The 23,184-nt window shown below is 46.3% G+C and overlaps 1 protein-coding gene across 3 annotated transcripts in view; it reads left to right on the forward strand.

Moving 5' to 3' along the window:
- Nucleotides 1–9,268: 9,268 nt before the first annotated feature.
- GJC1 (gap junction protein gamma 1) overlaps nt 9,269–23,184 on the forward strand; it is a 36,021-nt gene continuing 22,105 nt past the window's right edge. Inside the window, exon 1 of one of the 3 annotated variants that reach the window (XM_064369748.1) lies at nt 9,269–9,284. The gene's annotated coding sequence lies outside the window, so the exon portion shown is untranslated. Of the gene's footprint in view, nt 9,285–9,708; nt 10,000–10,518; nt 10,577–23,184 lie in introns of those variants that run through there. The other 2 variants (XM_012443804.3, XM_064369747.1) reach the window with 2 other exon arrangements.

The following is a 23,184-nucleotide window of genomic DNA, read 5'->3' on the forward strand; positions in this document are numbered from 1 at the left end:
GAGAGAAAGAAGTCTTGACTAGGCCGGGTACAGTGGCTCACGCCTGTAATCTCACAGCTTTGGGAGGCCAAGGCAGGCAAATTATGAGGTCAGGAGTTCAAGAACAGCCTGGCCAACAGTGAAATCCCATCTCTACTAAAAATACAAAAATTCTTCAGATGTGGTGGCATGCGCCTGTAGGCCCAGCTACGGGGAGGCTGAGGCGGAGGCTGCCGTGAGCCGAGACCACGCCATTGCACTCCAGCCTGGCCTGGGTGACAGAGTGAGACTCCATGTAAAAAAAAAAAGTCTTGTCTAGAAGACAAGAGCCTTGGGTTATATTTTTTGTTTTGGGGTTTTGGGGTTTATTGTTTGTTTTGTTTTTTGTTTTTGTTTTTTTTTTGGGGTGGTTTTATTTTGAGACAGAGCCTTGCTGTGTTGCCTGGACTAGAGTGCAGCCTCAACTTCCTGGGCTCAAGCGATCCTTCCAAGTAGCTGGGACTACAGGTGCAGACCACCACGCATGTTCATTTTTACATTTTTTGTAGAGACAGGGTCTCACTATTACCCAGGCTGGTCTCAGACTCCTGGGTTTAAGCAATCCTCCCACTTGGCCTCCCAAAGTGCTGAAATTATAAGCATGAGCCACCATGCCCAGCCTATTTTTGTTTTTTAAAGTATCTACAGGTGGCTGGGCACCATGGGTCATGCCTGGAATCCCAGCACTTTGGGAGGTCGAGGCAGGTGGATCACGTAAAGTCAGGAGTTCGAAACCAGCCTGGCCAACATGGTGAAACCCTGTCTTTACTAAAAATACGAAAATTAGCTGGGTGTGGTGGCATACACCTATAGTCCTCGCTGCTTAGGAGGTTGAAGCAGGAGAATCACTTGAACCTGGGAGATGGAGTTTATAGTGAGCCAAGATTGCGCCACTGCACTCCAGTCTGGGCAACAGTGTGAGACTCCACCTCAAAAACAAAAACAAAAACAAAAAACTATCTACAGGTATCCAGGCATGGTGACTCATGCCTCTAATCCCAGCTACTCAGGAAGCCAAGATGGAAGGATTGCTTGAGGCCAGGAGTTAGAGGCTTCTGTGAACTATGATGGCACTACTGCACTCCAGCTTGGGCGACAGAGAAAGACCCTGTCTCTAAAAAAAAAAAAAACCAAAAACTAAAACAACTGTCTACAGCTAAAACAACTCAGCTTCCTTAGGTCTTATTTTTACCAACTTTAAAAGGTTGCTCTACCAGGAGAAGACAGGGCTGCAGGCTTGGTAATAAGGTAACAAATTAGACAGTAAATGTATTGTCCCCAATCTCCAGAAAGAAAGAATAGGCAATGCATTTTGGGAGGGAGAGGCAGGAGGATGGATTGAGCTCAGGAGCTGGAGACCAGCCTGGGCAACATAGGGAGACCTCATCTCTATTAAAAATCGAAAAAATTAGCTGGGCATGCTGGTACATGCTTGTAGTCCCAGCTACTCAGAAGGCTGAGGTGACAGGATTGCTTGAGCCTGGGAGGTCGAGGCTGCGGTGAGCCATGATCACACCAGTGCACTCCAGCCTGGGTGACAGAGTGAGACCGTGTCTCAAAGAAGACAAAAAGAAAAAGAAAGGCTGGGCAAGGTGGCTCACACCTGTAATCCCAGCACTTTAGGAGACTGAGGCGGGTGGATTGCTTGAGGTCAGAAGTTTGAGACCAGCCTGGCCAACATGGTGAAACCCCGTCTCTAAAAAAAAAAAAAAAAGAAAGAAAAAGAAAAAAAAGGAATAGGCAGAATAGGCAGTGATAAAAGATGGGGAGTTTTCCCTTCCAGATTCATTCATTAATTTATAGGAAAATAATACCTAATGAACATTTGCACATATAAAAGTACATTTATATACTTATGATTATATACATATATAATCAAATGTTTTATACATATATAATCAAAGGGTTGTTTTTTTTTTGAGATGGAGTCTTGCTCTGTTGCCAGGCTGGAGCGCAGTGGTACAACCTAAGCTCACTGCAACCTCCGCCTCCCAGGTCCAAGCGATTCTTCCACCTCAGCCTCCCGAGTAGCTGGGACTACAGGTGTATGCCACCGTGCCCGGCTAATTTTTGTATTTTCAGTAGAGACGCAGTTTCACCGTGTTGGCCAGGATGGTCTCGATCTCTTGATCTTGTGATCCGCCTGCCTCGGCCTCCCAAAGTGCTGGGATTACAGGCATGAGCCACTGTGCCTGGTCAGGTTTTTGGTTTTTTTTTTTTTTGAGACAGAGTCTCACTCTGTTGCCCAGGCTAGAGTGCAGTGGTATGATCTCAGCTCACTGCAACCTATGTCTCCCAGGTTCAAGCCATTCTCCTGCCTCAGCCTCCCGAGTAGCTGGGAGTACAGGCATGTGCCACCATGCCTGGCTAATTTTTGAAGTATTTTTAGGAGAGACAGGTTTTTGCCATGTTGGCCAGGCTGGTCTGGAACTCCTAAGCTCATGTGATTCGCCTGCCTTGGCCCTCCCAAAGTGCTGGGATTACATGCATGAGTTACTGCACCAGGCCTTAAAGGTTTTCATTGGTCTTAAAATGCCATAGAAAAGTCCACTAAGTATGCAGCTCAGCCAGGCGTGGTGGCTTATGCATGTCATCCAAGCACTTTGGGAGCGAGGATGGCAGTGGTGGGGCAGGGGAGAGATCACTTCTGGCCAACGTGGTGAAACCCTGTCTCTACTAAAAATACAAAAATTGACCGGGCATGGTGGTGCACATGGGAGGCTAAGACAGGAGAATAACTTGAACCCAGGAAGTGGAGGTTGCAGTAATCCGAGATGGTGCCACTGCACTCCAGCCTGGGTGACAGAGTGAGACTCTGCCTCAAGAAAACAAACAGGCCAAGCACAGTAACTCACACCTGTAATCCATGACTTTGGGAGGCTGAGTAGGGTGGATCACCTGAGGTCAGGAGTTTGAGACCAGCCAGGCCAACATGGTAAAAACCGATCTCTACTAAAAATACAAAAATTAGCTGGGTGTGATGGTGTGCACCTATAGTCCCCAGCTACTCAGGAAGCCGAGGCAGGAGAATTGCTTGAACCCAGGAGGTAGAGGTTGCAGTGAGCCGAGGTTGTGACACTGCACTTCAGCCTGGGCGATAGAGTGAGACTCCTTCTCAAAAAAGAAGGAAAACAAAGAAACAAACAAAAAAAGAAAGTATGCAGCTCAGTGTACTAACTGAACACACCTGTGTATCCAGCACCCAGCTCAAGAAGAGTTCATTTGGCCATTACCCAGAAAAGCTGAGACACTGCAAACAGCAGGTTTTCCCAGTAGAGAAAGAGTTTGATGAATGTAGAGGTGGCTACACAAGAGACTGGAGTTTATTACTCAAATCAGTCCCCGCAAAAATTCAGAGACTAGGGTTTTTTATGGATAACTTGGTGGGCAGGGGGCTAGGGAGTGGCGAATGCTGATGGTTGGGTTGGGGATTAAATCGTAGTGGGTCAAATCTGTCTTCTTGCTGTCTTCCATTCCTGGGCAGGATCCAGAACTAGTTAAGCCAGTTTACTGATCTGGGTGGCACCAGCTGGTGCCTCAGAATGCAGGATCTGAAAAAATATATCAATCTCGGGATTTTTTTTCTTTTTTGAGACAGGCTGTCACTCTGCCACCCAGGCTGGAGTACAGTGATGCTATCACGGCTCACTGCAGCCTCAACCTCCCTGGACTTAGGAGATTCTCCCTGCTCAGCCTCCCAAGTAGCTGAGACTGCAGATTTACACCATGACACCTGGCTAATTTTTGTGGTGTTTTTTTTTTGTAAAAACAGGGTTTCACCATATTGCCCAAGCTTGTCTCGAATTCCTGGGCCCATGTGATCCATTAACCCTGGCCTCTCAAAGTGTTGGGATTATAGGTGTGAGCCACTGTGCTGGCCAATCTCGGGTTTTATAATAGTAATGTCATCAATAGGAGCAATTGGGGAGGTTAGGAATTTTTTTTTTTTTTTTTTTTGAGACAGAGTTTCACTCTTGTTACCCAGGCTGGAGTGCAATGGCGTGATCTTGGCTCACCGCAACCTCCACCTCCTGGGTTCAGGCAATTCTCCTGCCTCAGCCTCCTGAGTAGCTGGGATTACAGGCACGTGCCATCATGCCCAGCTAATTTTTTGTATTTTTAGTAGAGACGGGGTTTCACTATGTTGACCAGGATGGTCTTGATCTCTTGACCTCATGATCCACCCGCCTCGGCCTCCCAAAGTGCTGGGATTACAGGCGTGAGCCACCGCGCCTGGCCCCCGAGGTTAGGAATCTTATGGTCTCTGGCTGTATGACTCCTGAGCCATAATTTCTTTTTTTTTGAGATGGAGTATTGTTCTGTTGCCCAGGCTGGAGTGCAATGGCATGATCTTGACTCACTGCAACCTCTGCCTCCCAGGTTTAAGTGATTCTCCTGCCCCAGTCTCCCAAGTAGCTGGAATTACAGTCACCCGACACCATGCCCAGCTAAGTTTGTACTTTTTAGTGGAGACGGGGTTTCATCATGTTGGTCAGGCTAGTCTTGAACTCCTGACCTCCAGTGATCCACCGGCCTCAGCCTCCCAAAGTGCTGAGATTACAGGCGTGAGCCACCTCGCCTGGCCCATAATTTCTAATCTTGTGGCTGATTTGCTAGTTTTAGAAAGACAATCTGGTCCCCAGGCAAAGAGGGGATTTATTTTGGGAAGGGACTGTTATCATCTTTGTTCCCAAATTAAACTATAAAGTAAATTCCTCCCATGGAGAACTCAGCCTATTCCCAGGAATGAATAGGGCAGCTTGAAGGTTAAAAATAAGATGGAGTCGATGAAATCAGATCTCTTTCACTGTTGTAATTTTCCTGTGTCAGAGTTTTCTTTTTGTTGTTGTTTTGTTTTGCTTTTTGAGATGGTCTCTGTTGCCCAGGCTAGAGTGCACTGGCAAGAAATTTGCTCACTGCAACCTCCACCTCCTGGGTTCAAGTGATTCTCGTGCCTCAGCCTCCCAAGTAGCTGGGACTACAGGCATGTGCAACCACTTCCAGCTACTTTTTTTTGTGTTTTTAGTAGAGACAGGGTTTTACCACGTTGGCCAGGCTGGTCTCCAACTCCTGACCTCAGGTAATCCACTCGCCTCAGCCTCTCAAAATGTTTGGAATTATAGGTGTGAGCCACTGTGCGCAGACGGTGTCAGATTTTTCTCACTGTCATGATTTTTGCAAATGCAGTTTCAACAGAGTAGGGGCAGCCCCTCAAAAGCCCCCTCATACTCCCCTCCAGTAAACTATCCTGCCTGCCAGGTAACTACTATCCTTCTTTTTTTCTTTCTTTCTTTTTTTTTTTTTGAGATGGAGTCTTGCTCTGTCACCCAGGCTGGAGTGCAGTGGCACAATCTTGGCTCACTGCAACTTCCAGCTCCTGGGTTCAAGCAGTTCTCCTGTCTCAGCCTCCCAAGTAGCTGGGACTACAGGTGCCCGCCACCACACCCAGCTAATTTTTGTATTTTTAGTAGAAATGGGTTTTACCATATTGATCACGCTGGTCACGAACTCCTGACCTCAGGTAATCCACCTGCCTCAGCTCCCAAAGTGTTGTGATTACAGGTGTGAGCCACCTCGCCCAGCCCACTATCCTTACTTCTTTCTTTCTCTTTTTTTTTTTAAGTTTTGCTCTTGTTGCCCAAGGTGGAGTACAATGGCATGATCTCAGTTCACTGCAAACTTCCCCTCCCGGGTTCAAGCTATTCTTCTGCCTCAACCTCCCGACTAGCTGGGATTACAGGCTCGCACCACCATGCCTGGCTAATTTTTTGTCTTTTTAGTAGAAACAGGGTTTAACCATGTTAGCCAGGCTGGTCTCGAACTCCTGACCTCAGCTGATCTGCCCGCCTCAGCCTCCAAAAGTGCTAGGATTACAGGCATCACCGCCCCTGGCCAACTATCCTTACTTCTAACAGCATGGCTTAGTTTTGCCTGTTTTTTGTTCATTTTTTCTTTTTCTGTTTCTTTTTTTTTGAAACGGAGTTTTGCTCTTGTTGCCCTGGCTGGAGTGCAATGGAGTGATCTTGGCTCACCACAAACTCTGCCTCCCAGGTTCAAGCAATTCTCCTGCCTCAGCCTCCTGAGTAGCTGGGATTATAGTAGCCACCATGCCCAGCTAATGTTGTATTTTTAGTAGAGACAGGGTTTTTTCTCCGTGTTGGTCAGGATGATCTGGAACTCCCAACTCAGGTGATCTGCCCACCTTGGCTTCCCAAATTGCTGGGATTTACAGGCGTGAGCCGCCTGTTTGTTTTTTTTGTTTGTTTTTAGACAGGGTCTTGCCCTGTCACCCAGGTTGGAATGCAGTGGTACGATCACAGCTCACTGCAGCCTCAACTTCCCCGAGTCAAGTGATCCTCCCACCTCATCACCTCAGCCTCTGGAGTAGCTGAGACTACAAGTATGCACCACCATACCTGGCTAATTTTTGTATTTTTTGTAGAGATAAGGTCTTGTCATGTTGCCAAGGCTGGTCCTGAACTCCTGAGCTCAATGATCCGCCCACTTTGGCTTTCCTAAGTGCTGGGATAACAGGTGTGAGCCACTGCACCTGGCCAGTTTTGCCTGATTTTGGACTTTTTGTAAATGGAAACTTTTGTGAGATCCATCTTGTATGTAAATGTAGATTGTTCATTTTCATTGCTGCGTAATGTACTATTATGTAAACATAACACAATTTAGCCATTCTATGGTTGACAGGCATTTTGGGTAGTTTCTAGTTTTTTGGCCTATTGTAAATAGTGCTGCTTTGAATACTCTAGTACAAGTATTTTGGTGAACATTTGTACACATTATGGAATTTCCATGGAATTCTAAAGTCAGCGTATTCAGCTTTAGTAGTGTAGTGGTGGAAAGGTGTGATACCTTTCCTCATCCATCATAAGGGTCACAGCTGACACTCCTATAACAAAAGCCAGATTAACAAGAGAAGGGCATAACCAAGTTATTTAACCAAAGTTTTATGTAACACAAGAGCCTTCAGAACTGAAGACCTCAAAGGGCTGGGCTCAGTGGCTCATACCTGTAATCCCAGCACTTTGTGAGGCCGAGACAGATGAATCACAAGGTCAGGAGTTCCAGACCAGCCTGGCCAACATAGTGAAATAGTGAAACCCCATCTCTGCTAAAAATACAAAAAAATTAGCCGGGTATGGTGTGGGCGCTTGTAGTCCCAGCTACTTGGGAGGCTGAGGCAGGAGAATTGCTTGAATCCAGGAGGTGGAGGTTACAGTGAGCCGAGATGGCACCACTGCACTCCAGCCTGGGTGTCACAGTGAGACTCTGTCTCAAAAAAAAAAAAAGAAAAAGAAAAGAAAAGAAATGAAATGAAGACCTCAAAGGGCCAATCTCGGTGGCTCACGCCTGTAATCTCAACACTTTGGGAGGCGGAGGCAAGGCAGATCACCTGAGGTCAGGAGTTTAAGACCAGCCTGGCCAGCAGGGGGAAACCCTGTCCCTACTAAAAATACAAGAAATACAAGAAATTATCCAGGTGTGGTGGTGCAAGCCTGTAGTCCCAGCTGCTTGGGAGGCTGAGGCACAAGAATCACTTGAACCTGGGAGGCGGAGGTTGCAGTAAGCCGAGATCACGCCACTGCACTCCAGCCTGGGCTATGGAGAGAGATCCTGCCTCAAAAAAAATAAATAAATAAAATAAATAAAAAATAAACCTCAAGACCCAAGGACAATTGTCTGTTTTTATGCTTAGGTTCAATGCAGAATTGACAAGCCATGTAGAAATGTGACCAGACAAAAGGGGAATGATCTAATGTAACAGACTGACCAGGGAACCCAACAAGGCTTGTCTGTTCAGATTCTTCTTGGCCTCCCAGTGTAACATTCCTTCCTCCAGGGTATTCCTTCCTAGTTCCTCCAGAATGAGGGTCTTTAAGGGGGAAGAGAGAGGGGAAGAGTGACCTTTCTGGTTTTATGGCTTGCTTTGGGGGAGAGGGGTTCTGGTTTCTATGACCTGCCTTGGGGAAGAGAAATTTTTATTTCTATGACTTGCTTCAGGGGAGAAAGGGGCGGGAGACAGGAGGGCAGGAGAAGGTCAGAGAAAGACTGCTTCTGAGGCCTTCCAATCTCCTTTAGTTCAAAGCACTCAGTATGCCAAAGCTCCATACTTTGGAATATTGTTTTCTTTTTTTCTTTTTTAAAGAGATGGGGTCTCGCTCTGTCTTCCAGGCTGGAGTGTAGTGGCGTAATCATAGCTCACTGCAGTCTCCTGAGCAGCTGGGACTATAGCCACCACGCCTTGGGATATCATTTTCTGAACCCCAACAGTAGATACTGCCAGAGAGTTTTCCAAAGTCAGTTGGGCACGGTAGCTCACGCCTGTAATCCCAGCGCTTTGGGAGGCCAAGGTGGGCAGATAAACACTTGAGGTCAGGAGTTAGAGACCAGCCTGGCCAATATGGTGAAACCCCATTTATACTAAAAATACAAAAATTAGTCAGGCGCGGTGGCTCACACCTGTAACTCCAGCTACTCTGGAGGCTGAGGTAGGAGAATCGTTTGAACCTGGGAGGCGGAGGTTGCAGTAAGCCAAGATCATGCCACTGCACTCACACCTGGGCAACAGAAACTCCGTATGAAAAAACAAGAACAAAGTGATTTGTACCAGTTTGCAGTTGCAGGCTGAGGGTTTTCATATTTTAGTCAACAGGTACAATGATGTTTCCTGTGTTTAGTTACATGTTCTTATTTCCATGTATTTTCAGAGTTTTCACACTTGTCATTTTATTTTTTTCACATTTTATTTTTTTGATACAGGGTCTCACTGTCACTCAGGCTGGAGTGCAGTGGTGCGATCTCAGCTTACTGCAGCCTTGACCTCCTGGGGTCAAGCGATCCTCCCACCTCATGCTCCCAGTAGCTAGGATCATAGGTGCGCGTTACCACACCCGGCTTTTTGTACTTTTTGTAGAGATGGGGGTTTCGCCGTATTGCCCAGTCTGGTCTGGAACCTCTGGGCTCAAGCAATCCGCCTGTCTAGTCCTCCCAAAGTGCTGGAATTACAGGCGTGAACAACCGTGCCCACTCCACGCTTGTCATTTTAAATACATCCCTAGAGAGGCATTTTAAATACATCTGAAGAGAGGCAATGTGATAAGGGGTGGGGACAGACTGCAGCAATCACTGGGAGAAGTACTTAGATGCTCTGAGGCCAAGCAGGTCATGAAATGATTTAAGCAGCTGAGTGGGGACATTGCCTACCCGGACAAGGTGACTCTGGAGGAGCTGCCATGTGAAAAGAGAAGCTCAAAGTACGTACGTTTTGACTCTTTAGGGAGGCCAGAAATCTGGATTTTAATATTTTGGCAATTAATCCATATTTTTGGAAAACACCATACTGACCAAACAAAACTGGTCAGTGCATCAGATGCCTAGCGTTCAAGTTTTCCACTCTGGGGCTACCTCTTAAGGTTTGGCTTTGGGTGGGGGAGTTTGACCTGCAGCAGGTAACCTCACTTGTTAGCGCTTAATTTCCCCTCTGGTCAAAAGGGCTAAATTAAAGACTATCCTTCCACATTCTGATGCTCGTTTGAGATAATTCTAGAGTTCGCCCGTCTCTTTACTAAGCCTTCCCTTACTACCCAAGGTCCCACTCTACTTAAAGCATTTGGAGAATTTTCGATTTCCTACTGGACATTTTAAAACTGGGGGTTCCTATCCATGAAAAATTTTCCCAAGTTCTCTGAATGGGATCCTGCTGGGATGCAAAGAGTTAAGAGGAAATAGCCAATTAGGGTCTAGCTAATCTGAGAAGTTCAGGACCTCAAAAGTATCTAGAGCGCTTCTAAGAGGCCTGACTCAAAGACGCTAGGGTGGCTTATCCACCCAGCGCCCGCGAAATCCTCGAGGAACCGCAGAGCAGAACCTACGAGGAGACATCAGCATCCCGTGCTACACTGGACCAAGGCCTCGGCGGAGCGCGCAGAAGACAACTCTGGGCCCATTGAACCAACCCAAGACACCCAGGTAAGACGAGAGCCCACGACACCGTTAGCGGCCCGCTCTAACTGAGGCGCGGCTGGCGGGGGACTCCCGCCCGAGAATCAGCCTGGAGGAATGAACTGCCCAGAGCGAAGTCTGAGCCCACCCGGGTTCCAGACTCCACGCGGGTGACTCCCACACGCGCCGCGCCTCCGCCACGTCCAGGACTATCTGGGAGCGCGTGCGAACTCGTCCGCGGAAAGTTGGCGCTAGCGCTGCTTCCCGCGCGTTCCGGGGCGCCCCCTCCCACCCGAGCGCCACGTGCCGCGCGCCCCCTGCTCCCCGGCCGCGGTGGGACGCCCCTGCCCCCACCGCAGCGCGCAGTGCGCAGGCGCCTTCCCGCGGGTCCCGGCGGCGGGAGCGGGAGGAGGCGGCGGCGGCGGCGGCGGGAGCGGCTTCTGCCTCGGCTGGAGACTGAGGCGAAGGCGGCAGTGGCGGAGGAGGTGGAGGAGAGGCGAGGGTGAAGGCGAAGGCGATGGCGACGCAGAGCACATGAGGCGGCGGCCGGCGGGACGGGCCGAGGCCCGGCGGAGGAGGCGGCTCCGGGGGAACCCGCCGCCGGGTGAGGGGCGGCCGCAGGGCCGGCTGAGGAGAAGCGGGCCAGGGGCGGGGTCCCAGGGGGAGGCGGGAGAACTCGTGGGGAGCCTGGAGAGGGGTCGAGGAGAACCCCCGGGGGTCCGGGGAGGAGCGCGGCCGGAGCGCGGAGGAGCAGGGGGGCGCCGCCAAGGGGTTCCCGCCGAGTCTGGAGGGGCGTCGCCGGCCCGCGTCCTGCTGCTGCCCCCGGCGCACCCTCCCTCTTTGTCCCCGGGCGCGCGGCTCCCAAATCGAGAGGGAAACAGCTCGGGGGTGGCTGGGGACGGTCGGGGAGCCCGGGCAGAGGCAGCGCGGACCACTACCCGGGCGGTTAGGGGCGCAGGGCGGAGCCGGGCCGCGGCGGTGTCTGGGGACGGTCGGGGAGCCCGGGCAGAGGCGGCGCGGACCACTACCCGGGCGGTTAGGGGCGCAGGGCGGAGCTGGGCCGCCCGTCGCCGCCCGGCCGCTTCGCGGGCTGCTCTTTGTCTCCCCGACCTCGGCCCCTGAGTCTCTGGCGGCGTGCGGGCTGGTCTGAGGCTTTGCGCATCTCCCCGCCAGAACTCCTGCCTCCCGGGGGTTGGAGGAGGGTTCGTTCGAGGGCTGGAAGCGGGAAAGCGGGGCAGAAGGACTGGGCTCGTCGTCTCTTGATTAAATCGTTGTGTTTACTTAAAATGACTTTTCCCCCACTTTGTCAAACTTTGGAGAACTGTTTGTGTGTGTGTGTGTGTGTTTTTCTTAAGTCTCTAGCTTCAAAATTAAGAGTAGGCGCTACCGCTGTGATTGTGATTGTGGGCAGTTGTGTGGTTGGCGGCTGCGTTTGGAGCTCTGAGTTGAAAAGATTTGGGTGAATGTATGGTTTAGATTTGTTTTTTCTTTTTTTGCGATTATATGATTGTGAGTACTTTTCCTTTGCGAAATGGGCGAGTTTGGTTTCCTTGTTGTTCATTGAGAACTGGCAGTGGTACCGATTTCATTGTGCTCCTGCCTAATTTTGTTAGCATCAAGATGATGTGGAATCGAGTAAGTTAAGTTTGAGTAAGTTCTGGCTGAGGGTCATCTTGTATGCCTGATAAGTCTAAATTTGTTATATGTTTGTGTCGTGTACACGTTCAAGTGAATATAGATGAAAGCGGTATAAAAAACTATGTAAACGAAAGGGATTTTAATTTCCTGATGAGCAGGAAACAGCATATCTCCAGTACGTTAATATCTGTAGAAAAATGCGTTAATGTAATTTGGAATAAAATCTCTCTCTTCCTAGAGAGGGTTTAGGTATTCAGAGTAAGAGTGTGAACACATTTCAATCTCAGAGGATATGGAAAAAACAAAAATACCCTTACTTCCAGAGCTCCTGACTAAAAATATTGTGAGTTGTGAGTTAAGTTTACTGATTTTTTTTTTTTTAAACGTAGCATAGAGTTGTATTATTGCACTTGCTTTGGATGTCTTTACTGTGTAATGGCAGAATTAAAGAAACACTAGCTCTTCTGGGTAGAAGGTAAAAAGCTCCGACAAAACAGATCTTAGTTTTCCCCAGGTCGTGTGCCTAGAGTGCTGTAGGCAAAGGGCGTTTTGAAGTTGAAGAGATACATAGAAGTTATATGGAAGGTCTGTTAATATTTGTCCTGATTTATAATGGCTTAATATTATTTACTACTTAAACTGTTGTGCATTTCCCCAAAGCATTTCAAACATCCTTTTCACGGGTCAGCACTTTTAATTTATTTTGAGGTTGTGTGACTTAAGAATTGTTTTGGACTCCTTTCCGGGCGGTTGGGCCGCGCGCTTTTCGGCGCGGAAGCAAGCGACGAGAGCAAGCGACCGCGCCAATGGGGCGCTTCTGGGTCGGCCTCGACAGGCAGAGGCTGAGGTGGAGGCGGAAGGAGGCGGTGGCGCCCTTCCTGCTGATAGTGTCGGTGTTGCAGTAGGAGCGGGTGGCCTGGTAGCCGTGTGCACCTTCGGGATCCTGCTCTCCATCTACGCCAACCACATGGAGCGGAAGAAGGAGCGGAAGGAGAAGAGGGATCCCGAGCACCGGGCCCTCTGCAACTGGTGAAGTGCTCCGCCGCCCTTACCTCTAGAATCCTTGCCCAGAGTCCAGCGCTTCCTGCCTGTCCAGGATCCCCTTCTGGTGGATCACAAGGTTGATATCCAGGGCTACCACCAGTCCCTGGAGAGCAGTGGCCTCTGCTCCTTAAACAAAGAGGACACATAGGAACAAGTCATGTCTGTTTTGGTAAAGAACTGGAATAAGAAATGCACCAAGTCTGGGAAGGCCTCACTCTGTCACCCAGGGCCGGAATGTAGTGGCATGATTATAGCTCACTGCAGTCTTAAACTCGCGACCTCCAGCAATCTTCCCACCTCAACTTACTGAGTAACTGAAACTACAGATTCCACTTGTGCAGGGCTCCATGGCAGTCTCCAATCTTCAATCTTCAATCTATGAAAGCACAGATTCCTGAAAGGATGGCCTCAAATGACCAGGAGTGGCTCTCTACATCCCTGCTCCTGAAAACAAGCTAACTGGACTCTACATCAACTGCTCCAGCACAGACACACTTCCAATTACCCAACTGAACTTCATGACTGATTGGCCAGTCAACCATGCCCCTGACCCTGCCCACATGAACACTGGAAGTCCATCGTCCATCAAAAGAAGCAGAGGTGAGGAGGCACCTGCCCTGGGCTACAGATCTATGTAGCTCAGCAATCTCCAGCCCCTAGCACTCAAGAAGCTCTAAGCCACCCCTCTGTGAGTCAGAATGGAAGCACGTGATACAACATTGCTATCTGCTCGAGACCCTTCCCAGTGTCTCAAAATGTTTTAGCATCTTTCAGTAAAAATGTTCAAATTTGTCAGTTATTGATAAAAAAAAAAAAAGCAACAACCTGTTTAAAGCTCCCTTGAACCCTCTATTTTAATGTCTTTGTAAATTCCCAATATCTTGTGTTCATCTTTGAAATTTATCTTTATTAAACTTGTCATAAACTCCAAAAAAAAAAAAAAAAAAAGAATTGTTTTGTACCAGGTAGCCACCACAGTTCTCTTAAAGAAGACCAGAGGACCCAGTAATTTTCTCTCTAATCAATTCATGAAGGTAAAATTGCGTTTTAGCCTTTAATCCAAAGGACTTAAGTTAACATATCTCCAACATAACAGTCTTACTTATAAGTGCTGTTATCCTTTATCAGTTAAATTTTATTCTTGTATTTGCATAAGTCAGCCAAAGGGAAGGAATGCAGGGTTGTTTTCTGATTAGTCCCCTTCCCCCCAGGTCCAGGCTTACCTATCAATTCAGTAACTAGGATCTTAGAATATAGGATATATAACTTAAATCCAGAGCATCATCATCTTAAGAAATGCATAGTGTTTCTTTCATGCTTAATTCAGTGCAAAGTGATGACTTCCAAAGAACTGTTGCTTTATTTGCAGTTTGTTCTCATTTCGGAATTGGTGAGGTGTGTTCTTTTTTCTCTCTTCTTTTTAAAGATGGGGTTTCACCATGATGGCCAGGCTGGTTTTGAACTCCTGACCTCAGGTGATCCACCCACCTCGGCCTTCCAAAGTGCTAGGATTACAGGCGTGAGCCACCACGCCCAGTGGTGGCTCTTTTTTCTTTCTTTCTTTCTTTCTTTTTTTTTTTTAGAGACTAGACCTCGCTCTGTTGCCCAGGCTGTCATAGTTCACTGCAGTCTGAAACTCTTGGGCTCAAGCAGTCCTCCTGCCTCAGCCTCTCGAGTAGCTGGGACTGTAGACAGGTGCCACCACATCCAGCTAATTTATTTTCCCTCCCTCCCTCTCTCCCTCCCTCCCTTCTTACCAATCAGGATAATTAAATTTGACTAGGGGGTATGATTACTTATTTCTATGCTTTTCTTCTAGCATAGAAACACATGTGGCTCCTGTTCAAAATATTTGATAAAAATTTAGGCAAAGAAAAGTAAAAGTAGGGTTATTATTATTTTGAGATGGAGTTTAGCTCTTGTTGCCCAGGCTGGAGTGCAGTGGCGCCGTCTTGGCTCACTGCAACCTCTGCCTCCTGGGTTCAAGCAATTCTCGTGCCTCAGCCTCCTGAGTAGCTGGGATCACAGGCGTGTACCACCATGCCCGGCTAATTTTGTATTTTTAATAGAGGTGGGGTTTCACCATGTTGGTCAGGCTGGTCTCAAACTCTTGACTTTAGGTGATCCGCCCACCTCTGCCTCCCAGAGTGCTGGGATTACAGGCGTAAACCTGCGCTCAGCTGGGTTATTCTTTCTGTAAAACCATTTCTTTGAGAATAGATAGGAGAACGTAGATTTTGGCTGATATCATTAACCTGAAAAAAAAAAAAAAAACACATAGAAAGCAGTTCCCAGGCTGAGCTCGGTGGCTTACGCCTGTAGTCCCAGCACTTTAGGAGGCTGAGGTGGGCGGATCATGAGCTCAGGAGTTCAAGTTTCCAACATGGTGAAACCCCATCTCTACTAAAAATACGAAAATTAGCTGGGCGTGGTGGCACATGTTTGTAATCCCAGCTACTCAGGAGGCCGAGGCAGGAGAATCACTTGAACCTGGGAGGCAGAGGTTGCAGTGAGCCGAGATCTCTCCATTGCACTCCAGCCTGGGAGACAGAGTGAGACACCATCTAAAAAGACAAAAAACAAAACACAGTTCTGAGCTATTAATATCAACTGAGTGGCAACAGTTGTTTTTCAAACATCCTACTACAGCTGATCAGTTCAGCTTGTGTTGAAATAAGGACCTATTAAAATGTATTTTTAAAAATCTTATTCTCTTAAGTCTGAGCATTGCTGTTTTCTACATCTCAAAAGAATGAATGACCTGTTAGTCAATACTGGCTGGCATACAGTCATACATACTTAAATTTTGCAAGTACTGTAGTTGGCTGACAGCACTCCTTGGCAATAAAAGTTAGTCTTTCAGACCTGTGGAATGTGTTGCCCAAAGGGTTTCCCTAAAACAAGGGTGAGATGATCTCATTCCAGATAGCATTTTACTTCTATAGAAATGGGGCCAGAAGTGGTGGCTCAAGCCTGTAATCCCAGTACTTTGGGAGGCGGAGGCAGGCGAATCACCTGAGGTCAGGAGTTTAAGACCAGCCTGGCCAACATGGTAAAATCCTGTCTCTACTAAAAATACAAAAATTTAGCTAGGCATGGTGGCACATGCCTGTAATCCCAGCTACTCAGGAGGCTGAGGCAGGAGAATGGCTTGAAGCTGGGATATGGAGGTTGCAGTGAGACTCCATCTAAAGAAAAAAAAAAATGAAGTATTCTGGGAAATGAATTCTTCTCCAGCTCTCAGTTGAAGCATTGTTTTTGAGGCTATATTGCTTGTAACACCAGCACTATTTGGACAAAAGCATTCTGGTGCCCATTAAGTCATTCAACTTTTTTTTTTTTTTTTTTTTTTTTTAGATGGAATCTTACTCTGTCACCCAGGCTGGAGTGCAGTGGCTCGATCTTGGCTCAGTGCAACCTCCGCCTCCTGGGTTCAAGCCATTCTCCTGCCTCAGCCTCCTGAGAAGCTGGAATTACAGGCATGCACCACCACACCTGGCTACTTTTTGTATTTTTAGTAGAGAAGGGGTTTCACCATGTTGGCTAGACTGGTCTCGAACTCCTGACCTCAGGTGATCCTCTCATCTCAGCCTCACAAAAGTGCTGGGATTATAGGCGTGAGCCACTGTGCCCAGCCTTTTTTTTTTTTTTTTTTTTTCCTGAGACAGTTTCACTCTTGTTGCCCAGGCTGAAGTGCAATGGCACCATCTCAGCTCACCAGTGGCAAACTCCGCCCCTTGGGTTCAACTGATTCTCCTGCCTCCGCCTCCTGAGTAGCTGGGATTACAGGCATGCACTACCTCACCTGGCTAATTTTGTATTTTTAGTAGGGACAGGGTTTCTCCATGTTGGTCAGGCTGGTCTCAAACTCCCAACCTCAGATGATTTGCCTGCCTTGTCCTCCCAAGGTGCTGGGATTACAGGCGTGAGCCATTGCACCTGGCCTTTTTTTTTTTTTTTTTTTTTAATTGAGACAGGGTCTTATTTTGTAGCCCAGGCTGAAGTACAGTGGTGCTCTCAAACGATCCTTCCATCTCAGCATTTCTAGCAGCTGGGACCACAGGCCCATGCTGCCACTACACCCAGTTAATTAAAAAAATTTTTTTTTGTAGAAACAGGGTCTTGCTTTGTTGCCCAGGCTGATCTTGAACTTCAAGCAGTCCTCTTGGCCTCTCAAATACTGGGATTACAGGCCAAGGCACCTGGCTCCCAACTTTTGTTTTTTTCAAGACATGTAAGCACTTGGTTTTAAAAAAAATAGTTGGTTGGGAGGCCAAGGTGGGCAGATCACAAGGTCAGGAGTTCAAGAGCAGTCTGGCCAACATGGTGAAACCCCGTCTCTACTAAAAAAAAATACAAAAATTAGCTGGGCGTGGTGGCTGGTGCCTGTAATCCCAGCTACTTGGGAGACTGAGGCAGGAGAATCTCTTCAACCCAAGAGGCACAGGTTGCACTGAGCTCAGACCACACTATTGCACTTCAGCCTGGGCAAAGAAGAGCAACAGAGTGCGACTCCATCTCAAAAAAAAATAAAATAATAGTTGGACTCTTTCTTTCCTCCTTCTCACTACTGCACTAATTTTTTTTTTTTTGAGTCTCCCTCTGTCACCCAGTCTGGAGTGCAGTGGCACACATGTAATCCCAGTACTTTTGGAGACTGAGGCTGGAGGTTAGCTTGAGCCCAGGAGTTTGAGACCAGCCTGGGCAACATAGTGAGGGCCGTCTCTGCAAAAACTAATTTAAAAATTAGCTGGATGTGGTGGCGCACACCTGTGGTTTCAGCTGCTCGGGAGGATGAGGCAGGAGGATCTTTTGAGCACGGGAGTTGGCAGCTACAGTAAGTTGTGATCACACCACTGTACTCCAGCCTGGTTGACAGAGTGGGGCAGTCTCTATTTGAAAAAAGAGAAGAGGCCCGGTGCGGTGGCTCACACTTGTAATCCCAGCACTTTGGGAGGCTGAGGCAGGCGGATCACGAGGTCAGGAGTTTGAGACCATCCTGACCAACATGGTGAAACCCCGTCTTTAAAAAAAAAAGAAAGTCCAGGCATGGTGCCTCACAACAGTAATCACAGCACTTTGGAAGGTCGAGGCAGGAGGATTGTTTGATCCCAGGAGTTCAAGACCAACCTGAGCAACATGATGAGACTTTGTCTCTACAAAATAAGAACTTTTTTTAAAAAGAGGAAAGGAATACATAGGGTTTCAGAGTAAGTTTTGATGTTTTTCCTCTATATAAATGGGGTAAACTTCACACACCCCTGTTCTTATCCTCTAATCTCTAAACTATATTCAACTCCCAAATAGTTATAGAGATTATTTTCATCCACATCTTTGTAGTATTTATCAGTTTTGGCTGAATTTATTATTACTTAACTAATGAGTTATAACATTCCTTTTGGGAATGTTCAGAGTAAATTGGAGCTGGACTCTATTTTTAGGAATTCCCCTTGAGTCATTCTTGGACCTGGAATTCTTTTTTTTTGGAGACGGAGTTTCGCTCTTGTTACCCAGGCTGGAGTGCAATGGCGCGATCTCGGCTCACCGCAACCTCCGCCTCCTGAGTTCAGGCAATTCTCCTGCCTCAGCCTCCTGAGTAGCTGAGATTACAGGCACGCACCACCGTGCCCAGCTAATTTTTTTATATTTTTAGTAGAGACGGGGTTTCACCATGTTGACCAGGATAGTCTCGATCTCTTGACCTTGTGATCCACCCGCCTTGGCCTCCCAAAGTGCTGGGATTACAGGCGTGAGCCACCGCGCCCGACTAGGACCTGGAATTCTTAATTGCCCATCCAGAGTAGGTGTTTATTTGAATTCAAAATTTTCCTTCCCGAAATTATCCATTCTGTGGCTTCAGTTACCATATATATTTTGAATACTGCCACATTTTTATCTGTAGCCAGACCTCTTTTTTTATCTTGGCTGCTTGTTCAACATCTCTACAGAGATTTCAGAGGAGACAATTTGAATTGCTTTGTCCAAAGTGAACTCTTGATCTTGACCCCATATCTAGACTTTGTTGAGTGTACTCTGTTTTATTAAGTGGCTCTATCACACAATTTACTGAGGCTAGACTTTTTTTTGGGGGACAGTGTTTTGCTCTTGTTGCCCAGGCTGGAGTGCAACCTCACTGCAACCTCCACCTCCCAGGTTTAAGCGATTCTCCTGCCTCAGCCTCTCAGGTAGCTGGGATTACAAGTGCCCGCCACCACGCCCAGCTAATTTTTTTATATTTTTAGTAGAGATGGGGTTTCACAATGTTGGCCAGGCTGGTCCCAAACTCCTAACCTCAGGTGAGCCACCGCACCTGGCCTAATTTTAGAATATTTTTATTCCATCAATGATACCCATTAGCAGTTACTCCTTATTCCCCCCATAATGGTTGTCCAGTATTCCATTATGGAGGTTATACCATAAGTTATATACTTTTTTTTATAATAAATGCTCTCCATTTGTTTAGGGTAGATTACTAAATGTGGAATTATTGATCAAAGGATATAAGCACTTTAAAGTTCTTGATAACTATTGCCAAGATGCCTTCTAGAAAAGTTGTACCAGATGACACTTACCATCAGAGATTATGGGTTTTTTTTTTTAAAAGAAATTTTGTATTGTAAACGTAGTCATATTGGAAAATCATACATTTATTTTTATTTTGTCTTAGGCATGTTCATTTTTCTAGACTGAGCATTGTTCACAACAGTTGGTTTGACCTAATCTTAGGCTGTTTTGGACAAATGTTCCAATATTGTACTTTTTGCATGAAGACAGTTCCACTTAGGATGTGTTGTGAATGAATGTATTATCCCTATCTCAGGTTTCCCATACTTCTCCAGCTGGTTCCCGAAGGTTCTTACATTCAAATAGAATGGCTTTTTGCCAGTGAAAATTGGCACTTCAACCCACAGTGGTGCCTTTTGTTTCCTCATTGGTTGATACAGCCAAGATCTCAAACTACTTTCCATGAGGCTTTATAATTTGATTCAGCACAAATTATATTTTAGGTTTTTCAAATATTGTTCATAGCCAAGAGCTCTTTTGAAAACAAGTTGTTTTCATGTTTGTAACACATAGATTACTATTTGCTTCTTAGCTGCCATAATGCTTTTGCTTAGAAATTGTCACTAGCTAGTTATTAAACATCTATTATCACTCATGTGGAATTAAGTTCCACTTAAAACGTTCCAGTTAAACAACACTTCATTTTAAACCCTTTAATTGATTCCTTGTCTCTGCACATAAAGCAATCTCATTCAGGGATATGAGTCATTAGCATGATTCTTAGTGGATTGCTCAGCTCATGATCTGGGATGCCTAGGTAGTTAATACCAACTTTGGAATTATAGTGAGTCAATGTTGAAATTTTTAGTTTAATCCAATCACAAATTCTCTGAAATGATTGTTTGGGAAATGCAAATTTTGACATCTTGTTATATTGTTTAATTTCACTGCTATTACTTTGCTTTTTTCCTGTCCCTAGAGTTTTGAATTCCACATAATTTGTCAGTTTGGTGAATTTTACTCTGAGATAGTTTTCATCAAATGTTAATGGAAGCAATTTTAGAAATCATCTCACTTGATATTGTTCAGTTATTTCAGAAATTAGGATATGGTAAAAACTTATTCCTGAAGTGCGTGGATTCCATTCTGGGATTAGAATCTCTTGCTTCCTAGGCCATTGCTTGCTTAGTTTCACAAAATTCAAGGTTAAGAATAACTTTTCACCAGGCATGGTGACTCATGCCTGTGATCTCAGTGTTTTGGGAGGCTGAGGCCAGTAGACCACCTGAGGTCAGGAGTTCAAGACCATCCTGGCCAACATGGTGAAACCCTGTTGTAAAAATACAAAACTTAGTCAGGCATGGTGGTGCACACCTGTAATCCCAGCTATTCCAGAGGTTGAGACAGGAGAATCAGTTGAACCTGGGAGGCGGAGGTTGCAGTGAGCCAAGAATGCACCACTGCACTTCAGCCTGGGTGACAGACGAGACTCCGTCTTAAAAAAAAAAAAAAAAAGAAGAGTCACTTTTGTAGAATGTTAATTTTATTTAGTTCATCTGGATTTTGTTTTTTGTTTAGGAAAGAAATTAAGATTTTAAAATATGGACTACTTGTGAGGTTTTTTTTTTATTATTAGGAGATTAAAACTTTGCTCTAATTCATTTGCATTTAGTTGTTGCTTTTGTTTTGTTTTGTCTTGAGATAGTGTCTCACTTCGTTGCCTAGGCTAGAGTGCAGTGGCACCATCCCAGCTCACTGCAACCTCTACCTCCTGGGTTCAAGCAATTCTCTTGCCCCAGCCTCTGGAGTAGCTGGGATTACAGGCATGCACCACCATGCCTGGCTAATTTTGTACTTTTTGTAGAGTCAGGGTTCCACCGTGTTAGCCAGGCCGGTCTCAAACTCCTTGCCTCAAGTGATCTGCCCACCTTGGCCTCCCAAAGTGCTAGGATTACAGGCATGAGCCACTGTGCCCAGTCTACTTGTTTCATTTGTGAAACGTGTAAAACAGCACTACTTATTTTAATTTTTTAAATTTTCTGATTTTTATAATTTTGTGAGCATTAAAAGTTGACAGGACCCAGAGACTTGGGGGACTGAGGTGGGAGGATGGCTTGAGTTCTGGATGCAGAGGTTGCAGTGGGCCTAGATTAGAACACTGCACTCCATCCTGAGAGACAGTGAGCCCTTATCTTTTAAAAAATTAAAAAATAAAAAGTTGACAGGAGCCAAGTGTGCCATGGTCAAACCTGTAATCCCAGCACTTTGGTAGGCTGAGGCAGATCATTTGAGCTCTGGAGTTCCAGACCAGCCTGGGCAACATAGTGAGACCCTGTCCCTACAAAAAAAATTTTTTTTAAATTAGCCAGGTCTAGTGATACATGTTCCTGTTATTCAGGAGGCCCAGACCGGAAGGTCAAAGCTGCAGTAAGTTGTGCTTACACCAGTGTACTCTGGCTAACACAGTGAGACCCTGTCTCAACAAAAATAAAAAGGTTAACAGGCATTCAGAACCATTTCATGGCCCCATCCTCCCCCAAATTTGACAAGACAGTAACGTAGGAAGTGAGAGACCACAAAAGTTATAAGGCATATAGAAAACAAATAGCAAAATGACAGAAGTTACTCTTCCTTTATGAATAATTCCTTTAGATGTAATGGAGTAAACTCTCCAACCAAAAGATAAAGATTATCGCAATGGCTAAAAAAAATAGCCAGCTGTGGTGGTGCATGCTTGTGGTCCCAGCTACATAAGAGACTTGCTTGAGCTCAGGAGGTCAAGACTGCAATGAGCCATGATTGCACCACTGCATTGCACTTCAGCCCATGGGTGGCAGAGTGAGACCCTGCCTCAAAAAAAAAAAGAAAGAAAGAAAGAAATTGCCATGTGTGGTAGTGTGTGCCTATAGTCCCATCTTCTCAGGAGGCTGAGGTGAGAGAATTGCTTGAGTCCAGGAGTTTGAGACCAGCAGACCAGCAACATAACAAGAAGCCTGTCTCACAAAGAAAGATAAAGAAAATTAATAAGATCCAAAATTGGTTCTTTGTAAAGATCGACAAAATTATCAAACCTTAACCTAGATGGACTAAGGAAAAACACTCAAATTACTAAAATTAGAAATATAGTGGGGTCATTACTACCAATTCTACAGAAATAAAAAGGATTATAAAAGAGTACTATTGGCCAGTCACAGTGGCTCACACCTACAATCCCCAAGCACTTTGGAAGGCCTAGGCTGGCAAATCACCTGAGGTCAGGAGTTTGAGACCAACCTGCCCAACATGGTGAAACCTCATCTCTACTAAAAATACAAAAAAAGAGCTGCGTGTGGTGGCGTGAACCTGTAGTCCCAGCTACTTGGGAGACTTTCTTAAACCTGGGAGGCAGAGGTTGCAGTGAGCTGAGGTTGCACCACTGCACTCTAGCCTGGGTAACGGAGTGAGACTCTGCCTAAAAAAAAAAGAGAGAGTGAGTGTACTATCAGCAATTGTATGTCATCACATTGATGTGATTTTCTGCCAGACATTTAAAATAACTAATACCTGGCTGGGCGCAGTGGCTCACGCCTGTAATCCCAGAGCTTTGGGAGGCTGGGGTGGGTAGAGCACATGGTCAGGAGTTCGAGACCAGCCTGACCAACATGGTGAAACCCCATCTCTACTAAAAATACAAAAATTAGCCAGGCATGGTGACGTGCACCTGTAATCCCAGCTGCTCAGGAGGCTGAGGCAAGAGAATCACTTGAACCTGGGAGGTGGAGGTTGCAGTGAGCTGAGATTGTGCCACTGCACTCCAGCCCAGGCAACAGAGTGAGACTCTGTCTCAATAAATAAGTAAACAAAATAACTAATACCAATCATCAAGCTTTGCAAAAACAAAACAAAACAAAACAAAACTGAACTTCTTAACTCATTCAGTGAGGCCGGTGTTACCCTGATACCAAGGAAGGACAAAGACATTACAAGGAAAGAAAATGACAGACCAGTAGCTTTTATGAACATGGATGTAAAAATTCCCAAAATACA

The sequence above is a fragment of the Aotus nancymaae genome, unplaced genomic scaffold (assembly GCF_030222135.1).
Source record: "Aotus nancymaae isolate 86718 unplaced genomic scaffold, 86718_ANA_hifiasm-v0.15.2.pri h1tg000089l, whole genome shotgun sequence".
NCBI lineage: Eukaryota > Metazoa > Chordata > Mammalia > Primates > Aotidae > Aotus > Aotus nancymaae.